This window comes from Tenrec ecaudatus, chromosome 2, assembly GCF_050624435.1.
Source record: "Tenrec ecaudatus isolate mTenEca1 chromosome 2, mTenEca1.hap1, whole genome shotgun sequence".
Classification (NCBI taxonomy): domain Eukaryota; kingdom Metazoa; phylum Chordata; class Mammalia; order Afrosoricida; family Tenrecidae; genus Tenrec; species Tenrec ecaudatus.
The window spans coordinates 212,847,699-212,862,807 of NC_134531.1; positions in this window are offsets into that span (position 1 = coordinate 212,847,699).

The window sequence follows — 15,109 nt, forward strand, 5'->3', positions numbered from 1 at the left end:
GGAGCAGACACACCCTGTACATCTGTAACCACTCTTTGACCTCATGTTCTTTCTTTAAATCCTGGCCTGGAGTCCCTGGGTGATACACACAGTTGACATGCTCAAAGGTCCACCCAAAGGTTGGCGTTTTGAGTCTACCCAGACATATTGCAAAAGAAAGGCCTGGTAGTCTCCTGAAAACTCTCTCATTGAAACCTGCTTGGAACACAGTTGTCCTCAGACACGTGTGGGGTCACCGTGAGTTGGAACTAAGTCGACAGTAGCCGGTACTGGTAACTCCTGGCTGAGAGGCACATGGAAACACCACTAATGAGAGTAACGATCCATTGTCCATTTGTAGTACGCGGCTTTGGCCTCCCTGTTCAGAATGAGACATTGGAGGAAGAATAATGGAGCTTTCTAAAGGGATCAGCTCCCCGAGGAACTCTGCCACTTCCCAAGGAACTTGTCCAAATGCCATTAGCTCCTTGACAGCACCTGCCAGGCTACCCTGCAACTTTCTCAGGTGTCAGCTGCTTCATCCTCCTCTCCTGGCGGGTGTTGGTCTGGTCGTGCACCTGAATGCACTTCAAGATAGAAAGATGACAGCATAATTGCATTAATCTTGCAGAGGCGGATCTGTTGGAAACAATAGTGAGAGCAATGACGAGCTTTTGGCAGTTGTCTCTTCAATATTTGGAGGCAAGATAGGCACACACTCCTTCTCTTGATGTCCAGCTTGACCTCAAACCGGATGCTGCGGAGTGGCTTAGAGCTCCCGGTGGCCCCTGTGTGTCAGAGCAGAACATCAGTGCACAGAGCTTTCCATGGCCTTTCTTCTGAGCTGCCTCTGAATGGACTCAAACTTCCAACCTGGTGGTTAGCAATTGAAGGTGTTAACTGTCTACACCACCCAGGGATGCTTAGAGGGTACGTAAAGTAAAAAATAAAACCCTGGCATCTCTACATTTCATTCTAGTAGCCCACCTTCATGACTCGGTGGTCTTACTCCCAGGTCCAATGCAGACCACAACTTTTGAAGGGGAAGATAGTATCCATGAGAGCGGTCTATTCTCTCTCTCCCTCAGCTTTCAGTAATGTCATTCATCTCCATTTGGTGACCCTCAGTACCGACGATGTTGCTGCCAACACAAGTCACATATGAATTGCTTTTCAGATCTCAGAGACTTCTAGTTTCCTGATGTCCTTTGAACCTCACAGTGCTGTTGGTGACCACCAAGATGGCCCCTGCTTCACCATGACCCCAAGGCACAATGGAACAGAAGTCAACCAGATCTGGAAACATCTTCATGTTTTGTCATGGATCAGAATGTTGCCATCTTGAACATGAAAGTGGGACGAGAGGAAAGTAAAAGGAAATAGAGAAAAGAACTAGGAGGCAAAGTACATTTATAGAGGTCTAAATACAGGTATAGACATGTAAATATATTCATATATGATGATATGGAAAAAGCTATGTTCATATATTTATAAGTTTAATATTAAGGTAGCAGATGGAAAATGGGACTCTACTCAAGTACTCCCTCAGTGCAAGAACACTTTGTTCTAATAATCTGGCATTCTGTGATGCTCACCTTCCCGACACGATTGCTGAAACAAATGGGTGCATAAGCAAATGTGGCGAAGAAAGCTGATGGTGCCTGGCTATCAAAAGTATAGCATCTGGGGTCTTAAAGGCTTGAAGATAAACAAATGGCCATCTAGCTGAGAGGCAACAAAGCCCACATGGAGGAAGCACACCAGCCTTTGAGATCATGAGGTGTCGATGGGATCAGGTATCAAGCACCAAAGACCCAGAACAAAAAAATCATATCATTGTGAATGAGGGTGAGGGAGGGTGGAATAGAGACCCAAAGTCCATCTGTAGACAATTGGACATCCCCTTACAGAAAAGTCACAAGGAAATGATGAGCCAGTCACGGTACAGTATAGCACTGATGAAACATACAACTTTCATCTAGTTTTTTAATGCTCCCCCAGCCCCACCCCCATCATGACCCCAATTCTACCTTACAAATCCAGCTAGACTAGAGCTTGTACACTGATACAGGTAAGAGATACAACACAGGGAATCCAGGACAGATAAACCCCTCAGGACTAATAATAAGAGTAGCGATACCAGGAGTGCAAAGGGAAGGTGGGGGAAGAAAGGGGGAACTGATCACACATAACCTCCACCCATGGTAATAGACAACAGAAAAGTGAGTGAAGGGGGACAGAAGTCGGTGTAAGATATGAAAAAAAATTATAAACTTTCAATGGTTCATGAGAGAGGGAGGTTGGGGGAGGGGGGGAAGAGCTGATATCAAGGGTTGAAGTAGAAAGAAAATGCCTCAAAAATGATGATGGCAACATATGTACAGATGTGCTTGACACAACAGATGTATGTATGGATTGTGATGAGTTATACGAGCCCTCAATAAAATGATTTTTAAAAATGCTGCCATTCAAGGGTTTTGCTGCCTGATTTTAGAAGTGGATTCCCCTTGCTTTCTTAGTTTGGAAGCAATATTTAAACACGCTTGGCATCACTGCGGTATGCAGTCCTTCACTGACAGGTGAACGGCAGCTGCACATGAGGTGCTTTGGCTGAGAACCAAACTTGGGTCTCCCGCCTGGAAGGTGAAGATGGCAGAATATGAGATATTTTTATAAAGGTGCTTTAGTAGATTTTAATAAACACTTTGTGTTTCCTGGAATATGTTATTTGAAAAACAAAATAAAACACACCCAACAACTTTAGCTGTTCTTGATCAATACCTAATAAAGCTTTTTACGGATTTAAATAGCCTCTACTACATCTTTACTGTCACAAAAGCTAGGAGTAGAACATGAACATAATAACACCCATTATTCTGATCTTCTCTTTACCACTGGGCAGGGATAAATACCTCCCATTTTTATTGTGTTCTATCCTTTATACGTATATATATTATACATATTAAAAACCATTCAATTCACAATACAATTGGATCATCCAAGCTGTCTCAGGAGACAGGGGAGCAAGAATCATTACCATTAACTTACAGATTGAGGAAACTGAGGCTTATAAAGGTTCAATGATTTGTTTAGTGTCACACACACAAAACAACAACAACAACAACAACTAGTAGATTGCAGAGCTGGAGTATGAATTTAGATTTTCTAGCTTTTTCTATTATAGAGCTCCATTTCCTCCTTAAATTTATGGCATCCTGTAGGGATTGAAAAAAATTAGATCATAAAAAGAATATTATTGTGGCTGTGTTGAATAAAATCGAAAGATGTCTATGGAAGATCTATGGTTTGGGCTGATTATATTTTATAACCATAACCCGTCTGTCAGTGTATTGTACTGAGGCAGCTTGCATGTTGTTGTGAGGCTGGAAGATATGTCACTGGTGTTCCAAGTATCACTGGGGTCATCTATGGTGGACAGGTTTTCAGCAGAGTTTCTAGACCAGTGGTTCTCAACCTGTGGGTCGCGACCCCTGGGGGGAGGGGGTGGTAGCTAACGGCCCTTTCACATGGGGTTTCCCAGTTCATAACAGTAGCAAAATTATAATTATGAAGCAGCAACAAAAATAATTTTACGGTTGGGGGTTCCCCACAACCCTGTATGAAAGGGTTGCAGCATTAGAAAGGTTGAGAACCACTGTTAAGACATAGGAAGAAAGGTCTGGTGATTTACTTACAAAAAGTAACCAGTTGTAACTCTGTAGATCCCAGCAGAATATTATCTGAGGCCATGCTGGAAGACTAGCCCCTCATTCAGAAAGCACCCAAAAGACACAGTGGCCACAACAATGGACTCCAACATGCCCTTGGCCATGAGGACAGTGACGGATGGCCAGGCTTCATTCTTTTATTCTTGGAGTTCTACAAGTCAGGTGTCCAGCAGCAGTGACTAGCAACAACTTGGAATCAGACAGGATAACCACTGCTCTCGATCTCACTTTGAGGTAATATGGGGAAGTTAGGTTTTATGGTTGGATATGCTTTCTTCCCTTCTCTTCTTTTCAAAATCAGCTTTAAATGCATGGCTACAGGAACCAGTGCAGCCACCTCCACCCTCCCCAGCAGGCAAAGCGTCACTCCCACAGTGGAGAGGACCAGCTCTGTGATGCTTTTCTTCTCTGCAGCCTCTCTGTAATAGCACCATCAACTGGTCATTGTTCCTGATTCATTTGCCTCTTCACTCTCCAGAGTGCATCCCAATGCCCTCCTTGTTTATTTCAGAACAAGACGATTCCACACTCACACTTAAAGGCCACCATTCACTTCTGTTTCATTGTGATTCTCTCAATGTGTCCTGTTCTTGCCTGGTTGCATATAGATGGTATTATGGCTTGAATGTTTACCCCCCAATCCCACCCCATATATGTGTTGCATACTCTAACACCTATACCTGTGTGGAAGGAGGTCTGGTGGCATAGTGGATTACAAATTGGGCTGCTAATCAGAAGGTCACCAATTTGAAACCATCTGCCAGTTCTTTAGAGAGGAGTTACACTCTACAGTGTAAGAGTTATAGTCTGGGAAACCCATGGTATGGTAGTTACATAATATGTTGTCAAGCTGTGATTTAAGAGTGATGGGGTGGAGTTTACCCTGTCAATGGGGTAGCAGCTTGATGACATTATTTGGAGGCACTAAGGAGATAAATAGCTTGCTGGAGGTGAGACACTCTCTCACTCCCTGTGAAACATTCCTGTTGACAAGACACATGGAGCTATGCTAGAATCTGGAGTGGGAGGATCCATGTGGAAAGCCCTGCCAGTGTCAAGATGCTCCCACTGCCATTGGATCCACAAGACTCTCCCCCCACTGGCCTGTGATCTACCTGCTTTGTGAGTCTGAAGAGGACTTTATAGATTAGTATTGGGCACATGGGTAATACCAGACTTACGAAGTTGATCTGGACTGGGCTGGGATGTTTTCTCAATATACAATTGCTCTTTTATATAAAAAACTCTTATACATATATGAGGATCTATGAGTTTGTTTCTCTAGTTTATCCGGGCTAATATACATGGGAAAGTCCTACTCTGTCCTAGAGGGTCACTGTTAGTTGGAACTTGGTCAATGGCAGTGAGTTATACCTAAGGTGTATAAGGACCCCTGGTCATATACTGGCATTACGTGTTGGCAAAGTCAGTATTTCAAACCTAGCATCCCCTACCCACCACTCCCTCTGAGGGAGAAAGATGAGACTGTCTAATCCTTTACAGAGTTACCACTCTGGAAACCTAATGGAGCAGTTTCACTCTTTCCTAGAGGATCATTATAACTCAGAATGGACTCAATGGCAGTGGGTTGGTTAGTACACTCACTGATACAATCCCATTTGGGAACAGAGTTTCCTTGGTTACATTAATGAGTTTTTCCCCCCATGTAGACTATGCTGTACACCAATTACTTATAAGATATAAAAGGAGCAGAGTAGACACAGAAAGAAGGAAGCACAGGTAGGAGAAGGCAGAGAACGACAAGGAACGACAGCTGAAAAGACGTAAGAACGTGTCCTAGAGCCAAAAGCAAGAAGACGCCTCAGGTAGCGCTGGTGCTCTCAAATCAGACGTCCAGGCTCTTCAACATGGAGGAGTCACGCCCACCTTCTCCCTCACCGCTTACCGACTGGCAGCGTTTGTACCACAGCAGCACAGGACACGAAAGCAGGTGGCACGCCTTGCTTTCTCTGGGCACTGTTCATCTCCCCGTGAAGTTTGCATTTTACTTTTTAAATCCCCAGAGTTCCGTTGCTGTAAAAGTATATATAACACCAGCTCTACAAGAAAAAGATAAATAATCCAATTTTATTTGGAAAAAATTTTATCTCCCCCCCAATCCAATTTCTAAAGGGGCAGAGGATAGGAACAGACACTTCATCAAAGAAGACATACAGACAGCAAACATACATACGGAGAAACGAAATACTCACGATCATTAGGCATTTGATAGATGCAAATAAAATACAATGAGATATCATATCACGCCCGCATAAGCAAACAAAAAACTAACCTCACTGCTATTGAGTTGATTCCAACTCATAGCAACTCTAGAAAACAGTACAACCATTCTTTTGGGTTTCTGAGACTTTGAATCTTTACTGGAGTAGACAGTTCATTTTTCTGTCTTGGAGGGGCTGGTAGGTTTGAACCATGAGCTCTGGGGTTGGCAGCATAGTGTGGAGCCAGTTACACCACCAGGGCTTCTCCGGAACTTGTAATAAAGTTAAACAGACAAGATTAGGAGAGGTTGGAACCTTTAAATATTGCAGTGGGACTGTCGTATGTTACAACAATCATGGAAACAGTATGGTGCTTCTTTTAAAAGTTGGACATAGAAATACCAATACTTGGTCTAAAGCCTAGAGAAAAAAGATGTGCAACATGAATAGACATGTGCACACCCATATTCATTGCAGCACTATTCGCAATAGCAAAATTTTTGGAGACACCTAAATGCCTATCAATGGAAGTCTAGATAAAGACTATGGTACACACACAAGGGAATAGCACACAACCTTAAAGAGTAATGATGCTTATGCAAAGCACCGCAAACATGGGCGAACCTGGAGAACATTATGCTGTAGCTCATAGAAATATGGGGAACAAAATGAACGATGGTCCTCAGTCACCTTTCAGGTCTGGAAATGAACTCACCTCTGTAGCTCATTTTCCAACCAAACAAATGACAGGAGACCTCTTTAAAGTGTTGGAAAGCAAGGATGTTGCTTTTCATCCTAAGCTGCGCCTGACCCCAAACTATGGGATTTTCAATTGCCGCATAGGCATGTGAAAATTGGATCTGTAATAAAGAAGGTGGAAGAAAGAATCGATGCATTTAAATTATGGCATTGGCAAAGAATATTGAAAGTACCATGGACTGCCAAAAGAACAAACAGATCTGTCTTGGAAGAAGTATAGCCAGAACAGTCCTTAGAGGCAACAATGATGAGACTTATTCCCACAGACGTTGGCATTCTTGTCAGGAGAGCCCCGTCCCTGAGGGAGGTAAAGTTATCATGCTTGCTGAAGTGGAGGTGCATCAAAGAAGAGGGAGGTCCGCAGGGAGGTCGGTGGACACAGTGGTTGCGACAATGGAGCAAGCATGGCAACAGTTTTGACTAAACTCTAAGCACCATTGTGAGGATGGCACGGGACCAGACCGTGTTTCATTCCGTTGCCCATGGAGTTGCTATGAGTCGGAACCGACTCGATGACATTTAACAACAACAGCACAAGTGATGCATGACATCATAGAACAATAAATCATTTGAGATCAAAAGGGCAGCATTTACCCAAGTTCACAAGGGCTAGGAAACAAGGAGGGATGGAAACAGGGAGGAAGTGTTATAAGTGATAGCACAGTGTGAGAATTACAGTCAATGGTCTGGAATAGCATGCGTCTGAATTGTTGAATGGAAAATCGATCCTCTCTGTACACCTTCATCCAAATAACAATAAAAGGTTGTTCAAAAATCTCTCCATATAGAATGCTGTTTGCCATTACCACATGCTGTCTGTGCACTCTCCAACGCCAAGTACATCAATCTTGTGTGCCATCATCACCGGCATCCACTGCCATCTTTCTATCACCATCAACAGAAATTCAGTCTTTCTTAAATCATGATCTCCCCACCTCCTGCTCTCCCTTCATAACAACTAATAAAGTTTATGTATGTGTGTATTCTACGTGGTTCATGTAAATCAGACCATACATGATGTCTTTTGCACCTAGCATAATGCTTTCTAAGTTAATCCATGTTGGGACATGTATCACAACTTCATTTCTTTTTATGACTGCATAGGTATATACCACATCTTTGTTCTGTTCATTTATTAATGAACATTTTGGTTGTTTATACCTAGTTTTTCTGGCAGTGTTTATGGGACAAATGGTTGTCTAAGTGCATGGAGCATCATAGAAGTGTTAACGTGGTGCAAATGGAAAAGCACAGTTTCAGAAGTCTAATGAACTTTAGCTATATGGAACTCTGGATACGTTCCTTAACCTCTCTGCTATTCCTTCTGTGAATTGGAGCAAGTAACTCTCTCCCAGGACAATGGGAAAATGAAATGCATGGATGTAAATAAGAATGGAGTCCAGGGCCTGGTGCATGGAGCCCCCACTTCCCTTGGTCACCCTCCCACCCTCCCACTGTATTAGCCACAGAGAACACTATTTTTCAGTAAAAAACCCTGTTCTGAGTACTATGAATCATTATAAGGGTATTGCAAAGAATATTAATTATATCGTGGACATCAGCAAACCAGTCTTAGAAGAGATATAACCAGGATTCACCTCAGGAGTGAGGATGTAGTGGTTTGGGCTGGATTACTTTACTGTCGATAAACGCCATTGGAAAGACCAGTGGCCACAATAGGACATTTGGCAGAGAGTCAGCAAACCAAAGAAATCCTGGAGGAGATCGATTGACACGAGGCCATGCAGACGTAATATGAACTGGAGCTGACTTGGGAACCATTAACCTGACAGTCTGATCAAACATTTAAAGAGAGTTAAGACCAGCCAGCATACAAGCGGAATAGGAGTCTATCATGTGTTTCTCTTTATGCAAAAGGAAGAATTCTGCCAGCCTTTGGCTTTGTGTGCTCACTTCTTATCTCAGCACCAGCCATCTCTGTTTGCTTTGACACAGCGAGAGGGTGACAGATGAGCAGTGTTGGGCCACAGTCCTGCCTTCCTTTTCTGCAGCCAAGACCCTGTTCACAGGTGTTAACAACACAGTCCCTTGCTCTCAGCGATGTCAATAATGGCACAGACTTCATGAAGTGGCCTCCTGCTGCAGGCCGAAGCAGAGCTCTTGACTGCTGAGCTGAGGTGAAGAGTGATGAGAATGCAGGGGACGTGTTGGTCCTTAGGCTTCCTCCTCAAAAGCAGGGGAGTGCTCAGTCATACCTTCCAGCTCCTTCGCGTAGGCGATCATCCTCTGTCACATATCTTCCAGCATGTACCAGAGGATTCCAGAACAGAGAAAGGGGTGAAGGCTGGGCCTGAGGATTTGGGTTCAGGGTAAATGCAAAGACTGTGGCCTCTGTAGCAGACAGCAGGGTCAGAACATCAGCAGATCCTGGGGAACAGTAAGCTTAACCAAGACACTCTCATTGTTCCCAAATGAAGGGCACCCCACCATGCTGCATGGGGTAGGCGCCCGGGCTGTGGGTGTGCTGGCTACGCTCTTTTGTTACATTTTATTGGGGACTCATACAACTCTTATCACAATCCATACATTCCTGCCCCAATCATTCTCAAAGCATTTGCTCTCCACTTAAGCCCTTTGCATCAGGTCCTCTTTTTTTCCCCTTCCCTCCCCGCTCCCCTCTCCCTCATGTGCCCTTGGTAATTTATACATTGTTATTTTGTCATATCTTGCCCTATCCGGAGTCTCCCTCCCCCCCCCTTCTCTGCTGTCCCTCTCCAAGGGAGGAGGTCACATGTGGATCCTTGTAATCAGTTCCCCCTTTCCAACCCACTCACCCTCCACTCTCCCAGCATCGCCCCTCACACCCCTGGTCCTGAAGGTATCATCCACCCTGGATTCCCTGTGCCTCTAGCCCTCATATGTACCAGTGTACAACCTCTTCCCTATACAGCCCTGCAAGGTAGAATTCGGATCATGGTAGTTGGGGGGAGGAAGCATCCAGGATCTGGGGGAAAGCTGTGTTCTTCATCGGTACTACCTTGCACCCTGACTGACCCATCTCCTCTCCTAAACCCCTCTATAAGGGGATCTCCAGTGGCCGACACTTGGGCCTTGGGTCTCCACTCTGCACTTCCCCCTTCATTCAATGTGGTATATATACATATATACACATATATATATGCACATACATATATTCTTTTTTTTTTTTGCATGATGCCTTATACCTGGTCTGCTGGCTACGCTCTTGACTGTCCCTGACACACTCAGGAGAGTGCTGGCAGAGTCCAGTGGCAACACCTTGCATCCAGTAATGGAGCCAAGGCGATGTCTGTCATGGTGGAGTCTCATCCAGGGAGAGGGGATTATGGAGAGGTCAGGATCCTCCTGACTCCATGCTGGGGGCAAGAGACTGCCCATGCTGGTACTGGAAGTACAGTGGGCATTTCATCCAGGAGTGGCACAGTGTCAGGTTACCAGGTTGCCTGAACACAGCACATACTCTGTGTTCGGTGGTCGGTCTCTCCTTTTGGGTAAGTGTGGGGCACAACAGCTTCTGGAAACATGGCCTCCTTTGACTTCAAGGAAGGAGATAGTAAATCAATCAATAGCCCTGGGAACTGCTGGTAAAGATTCAGAGATCACTATCCATAGAGGTCTTCCATGCTGTTTCTTGCAGCTGCTGCTAGGAAATCCACTTCCCAACAGGGTGAGGCTGCCCCACTACCACCTTCTGGCTGTTCATCTGTGGGAAACACAGTTCTCCAGAGCAGAGCTGAGGCCACAGACTGAAAGACATGACTCAAGTTCTGCTTTAGCTGTGGCACTGTGCAACTTTCTATCAAAAACCAGAGTCCTGCTACCTTCTTTTGAAAGGTCACAGTCTCTTTAGCACAAGTCCTGGAAGGAGTTAGTGCAATGGTCATCTCAGACTTGTGGGTGGCATTAGGATAGTTCTCTGGAGCCCGGAGGTGCAGCTTCTCTGACAGGTCCTTGTTAGCTGATGCCTGGATGGACAGGGCTGTCTTACCTGACATCACTTTGAAGAGCAAGGGGAGCTGGTCTAAGATAGCCTTGACCTTTGACCCCTCACAGTCCTACTTCTTAGGGATCTACTGGTCTAGGATGTTCCATGGGACACAGTTGTCAAGAATCTTGTGGTTCCCCAGGAGCGAGTCCCCATCTACAGCTCTGCATATGCCTTTGAGATGTCCAAATTTTCCAAATTCACTAACAAAGAATTAAATACTATTCATAGGTGTAGTCTATTAACATGACCCTTCTAGCCCTAACTCCTTAGATGATGCATTTTAAGTTTGAACTCTATTCCCATTGTTATAACCCTATTAATACCTGACTTTAGAAAACGGTGTGAAGCTGGGCACACCCCTTTGCTTCTTTGGGGGCATCTTTATACACTGTCACTGCCATCCACTCGATGTGACTCATTGTGACCATATAGGACAGGGTAGAACTGCCCCGGTGAGGGTCCAAGTCTGTAAACTCTTTATGGGAGTAGAAAGCCCCATCTTTCTCCCATGGAGTACCTGGTGGTTTTGAACTGCTGACCTTGCAGCTCGTAGCCCAGCCCATAACCACCGTGCCACCAGGGCTCCTTCTTTACACATTAGAGGATTTGAATGAAGACACCATCATCTTTTGCTTCCCTTGGGATTGTGATTGGCTATCAGACAACCCAAGCCTCCATCAGAGCCATTGCCCTGTGTATAAATATCATCTGGGGCAGAGACAATCTAGAACTTTGGAAGAGCACGTTCAAGATCTCAGTTAGATGTGGTAGAGACCGCTGAGACCAGATGCACCAGAGACTCCGGCATGGAGGCCAGATGCACCAGAGAGACTGCGGCACGGAGGCTCAGAGGGGCGCTGAGACTCAGGGGCACTTTCCCCTCAGTTGGCCCAACCCTATGGACTGTGAGGCAGAGCGACGGGTGGGCTGAGTTCCTGGTCCACAGAGGCAGTAGCCAAGGGGCCACAAGACTGAGAGGCTGAGGAGAAGGGTTTCTGTGGTTACTGTTTACTGATCCTGACTGTGGGAACCTATTACCTTCCCGAATAAGCCCTCCTTGGGATCCTGAGTGGTTCTTCACTGGGCTGCTAATTGCAAGCTCAACATTTGAACCCACCAGTGTCTCTGCAAGAGAAAAGGAGGCTTTCTCTTTCTGGAAAGATCTGCTATTGTTGTCAGGTGCCATCAAGTGAGTTCCAACCCATAGTGACCTTATCCACAACAGAACAAAACACGGCCCAGTCCTGTACCAACCTCACAGTTGTTAGTATGCTTAAACCCATTGTGGCAGCCATGTCAATCCATTTCCTCTTCTTCAATGCCCCTTTGCTGTTAAGAGTTATAGTTCCAGAAATCCACAGCAGCAGTTCTACCCTGTCCTATAAGCTCACCGTGAGTCAGAATCAACTCAAGGACAGTGAAAAATAAACCCCCTTAATCATGAGTGTTGTCATGAGTTCTGTGTGGCCATTGCAATGGTTTCTAGACCCAGCCTAGATATAGAGTGGCTGGGGAAGAACAGTTGGTGTCAGAATAGGTAAAGATGGATGGAATGAGGAGATATGTCTCAGCCCTACTATGGTAGTTATATAATTTGTTGTCAATTTGAGACTTACAAGTGAAGGGGTAGAATTTAGCCTGTCAATCTTATCACAACTGGATGATCTCATTTGGAAATGTGAACAAGATAACTATATCACTGGAGGTGGAACACTCATACTCCCTGGGAGACATTCCAGCTGACAAGACACATGGAACCACACTTGCCCTGAGTTGGAGGCGCCACGTAGAGATCCCTGCCAGCGCTGAGATACTTACACCCCACCGGATCCATAAGACTTTCCACCTACTGGCCTGTGGTCTTCCTGTGTTTGTTGCCATTTCATGTGTTTTGTGAGTCAGAAGAGTACTTTATAGATTGGTATCAGATATATGGGCCAATATCGGACTTAGGGACTTGATCTGGACTGGGCTGGGACATTTCCTCAATATTCAATTGCTTTTGTATATAAAGCTCTTTCTTATATACATATTATTCTCTCTATGAATTTGTTTCTCTAGTCTACCCAGACTAACACACCTGACTCGTGGCAATAGGAAAGTCAGAAGTGAGATATGTCCATCTTCCATCTCCACTGCTATTTACTGAAGCCTTGTCGTCGGAGATCTGGGCCAGTGGGTCACTGCCAACCAGCAGTAGGGTCACTTCGATTTGGGGCCCGCACGTATTCTCTGAACACTTTCTGGGCTTCCATCCTCAACACCTTTTCCTTTAGACAGTCTCATCAGATCAAAGGAGAAACATCTGGGGTGTTTATGCACTCATGAAGCATCCAATTAGATTCTTCCCTGAAGTGCCCAGTTGTCCGTGCTGAGAAATTGCTAATGTTTGGTCTTTAGTGCTGGGAAGGAGATAGAATAGGAGTCCAGAGACTGAGGAGGATGTAGAATTAAAAAAAATTTTTTTAGAACCAAATAACAGAAGCATCCTCGACAATTTTTTCTTTCTTTTCTATTCATTTACCCTATCCCAGGGAGAACTCTCTGGCCCCTGTTCCAAAGGTCAGGTTGACAGGCAAGAGCAGCTGTACAACACCCAGGTGCTGTTATCTAAGGAATCAATCGGCCCCTGATGGCCCCAGCAGTTAATGTACTTCTAAGCGTTCCTAATTTACACACGTGGAATAATTTCCTCATTACCTTTAAGTGCTTTTAATAACATGTCAGATTATGTTATTCAGAGAAGACATGACTTAATTCTAGGCACTGCAATTGGGCCTAACTTGTAAAAACCAATCAAAGCCCTCGAATCGATCAACATCAGCAAGACTGCCAGATGGGGTCCCTCTCTCTGGAGCTCCGCAACATCTTTGGAAAGAGACGAGTTATTTCTGTCGTCCTAAACTGGGTGGCTGGTTTTGTGAGCAGTTCATGGCTGTACCCAGAGTGGGATGCTGCCTGCCAGAGGGAGGCTGCTCCAGGGTGCAGCACTAGGATGGGAAAGGGGGCATTCTGGGTAGGGAGATCCTTCAGTGTATGCAGCAATGCCCCATACCACACCCCTGAAGGGACCTGGTAAATCTCTCTAAAATCAAGGAAATTGGAACCTGTGTGATGCCCTGTGTGGGGTGAAGAATAACTTTACCCAAAGAATTTGGTCTATCCCACCCAGTTCCTGAGGAAACCAAAAAAAAAAAAAAAAAAAAAAACTCACTGCCATAGAGTTGATGTTCACTCATTGAGACAGGGTAGAACTGGGTCTGTGGATTTCTGAAACTGCACGTCTTTGTGAAAGTTACCCAATCTACTGTCAACGTGAGGATGGGGTGGAGTCTAGCCTGTCAATCAGCTCGCAGCTTGATGACCTCATTTGGAGGTACAATGGCGATAAATAGCTCACTGGAGACCAGACACATTCTCTCTGCTTGTCATTCCTGTTGACAAGTCACATGGGGCCACGCTGATGGAGCCAGAGCCCCGGGGCTGGAGGAGCCACACCAGCACTGAAAGGCTTCTACTGCCACTGGATCCACAAGACTTTCCACTCCCTGGCCTGTGATCTTCCTGCATTCAGCGTTATTACATGCATTTTGTGAATCTGAAGAGGAATTTATATACTGGTATTGGACATATGGGCTAATATCGGGCTTATGGACTTGATCTGGGCAGCGCTGGGGTGTAAAATTACTCTTTGATATAAAGCTCTCTCTTGCACACAGATGAGTGTCTCTGGATTTGTTTCTATAGCTAACACACTCCTCATGGGAGTAGAAAACCACTTCTTTCTCCCTCTGAGAGAGGTTGTTGGTTTTGAACTGCTGACCTTGAAGTTTGCAGCCCAACCGATAAGCACTATACCACCAGGGCTCCTGTAAACCAGCGGTTCTCAACCAGTGGGTCTCAATCCCTTTGGGGGTCGAATGACCCTTTCACAGGGACCTCCCAATTCATAACAGTAGCAAAATTACAGTTATGAGGTAGCAATGAAAATAATTTTATAGCTGGGGCATCACCACAACATGAGGAACTGTATTAAAGGTTCATGGTAGTAGGAAAGTTAAAAACCACTGCTCTAAACCAAGAATATTCCAGCTCATACCTGAGGGCTTATGCTAACAAGGTGACTCATATGATGTGTGTATGCGTATTTGGTGGGGAGGGGGAAGCAAAGGGACTAGAAATTGAGTTCTGCCACATGGGCGATGAGTTAGTCAATCAAGCCTATGCAATGAAGCTATGATAAACACTGAGTCACTGAAGCTTGGCTGAGCTTCCCAGTTGGTGCTCAGAGGTGCAGGGGTTGGGGGTGATGTGTCCCTTTGGACAGTGTGTTAGTCTGGGTACTTTAGAGAAACAAATCCATAGAAACTCATGTATAAGAGAGAGTTTTATATCAAGGTTAAATGCATATCAAGATAACATTCCAACCCAGT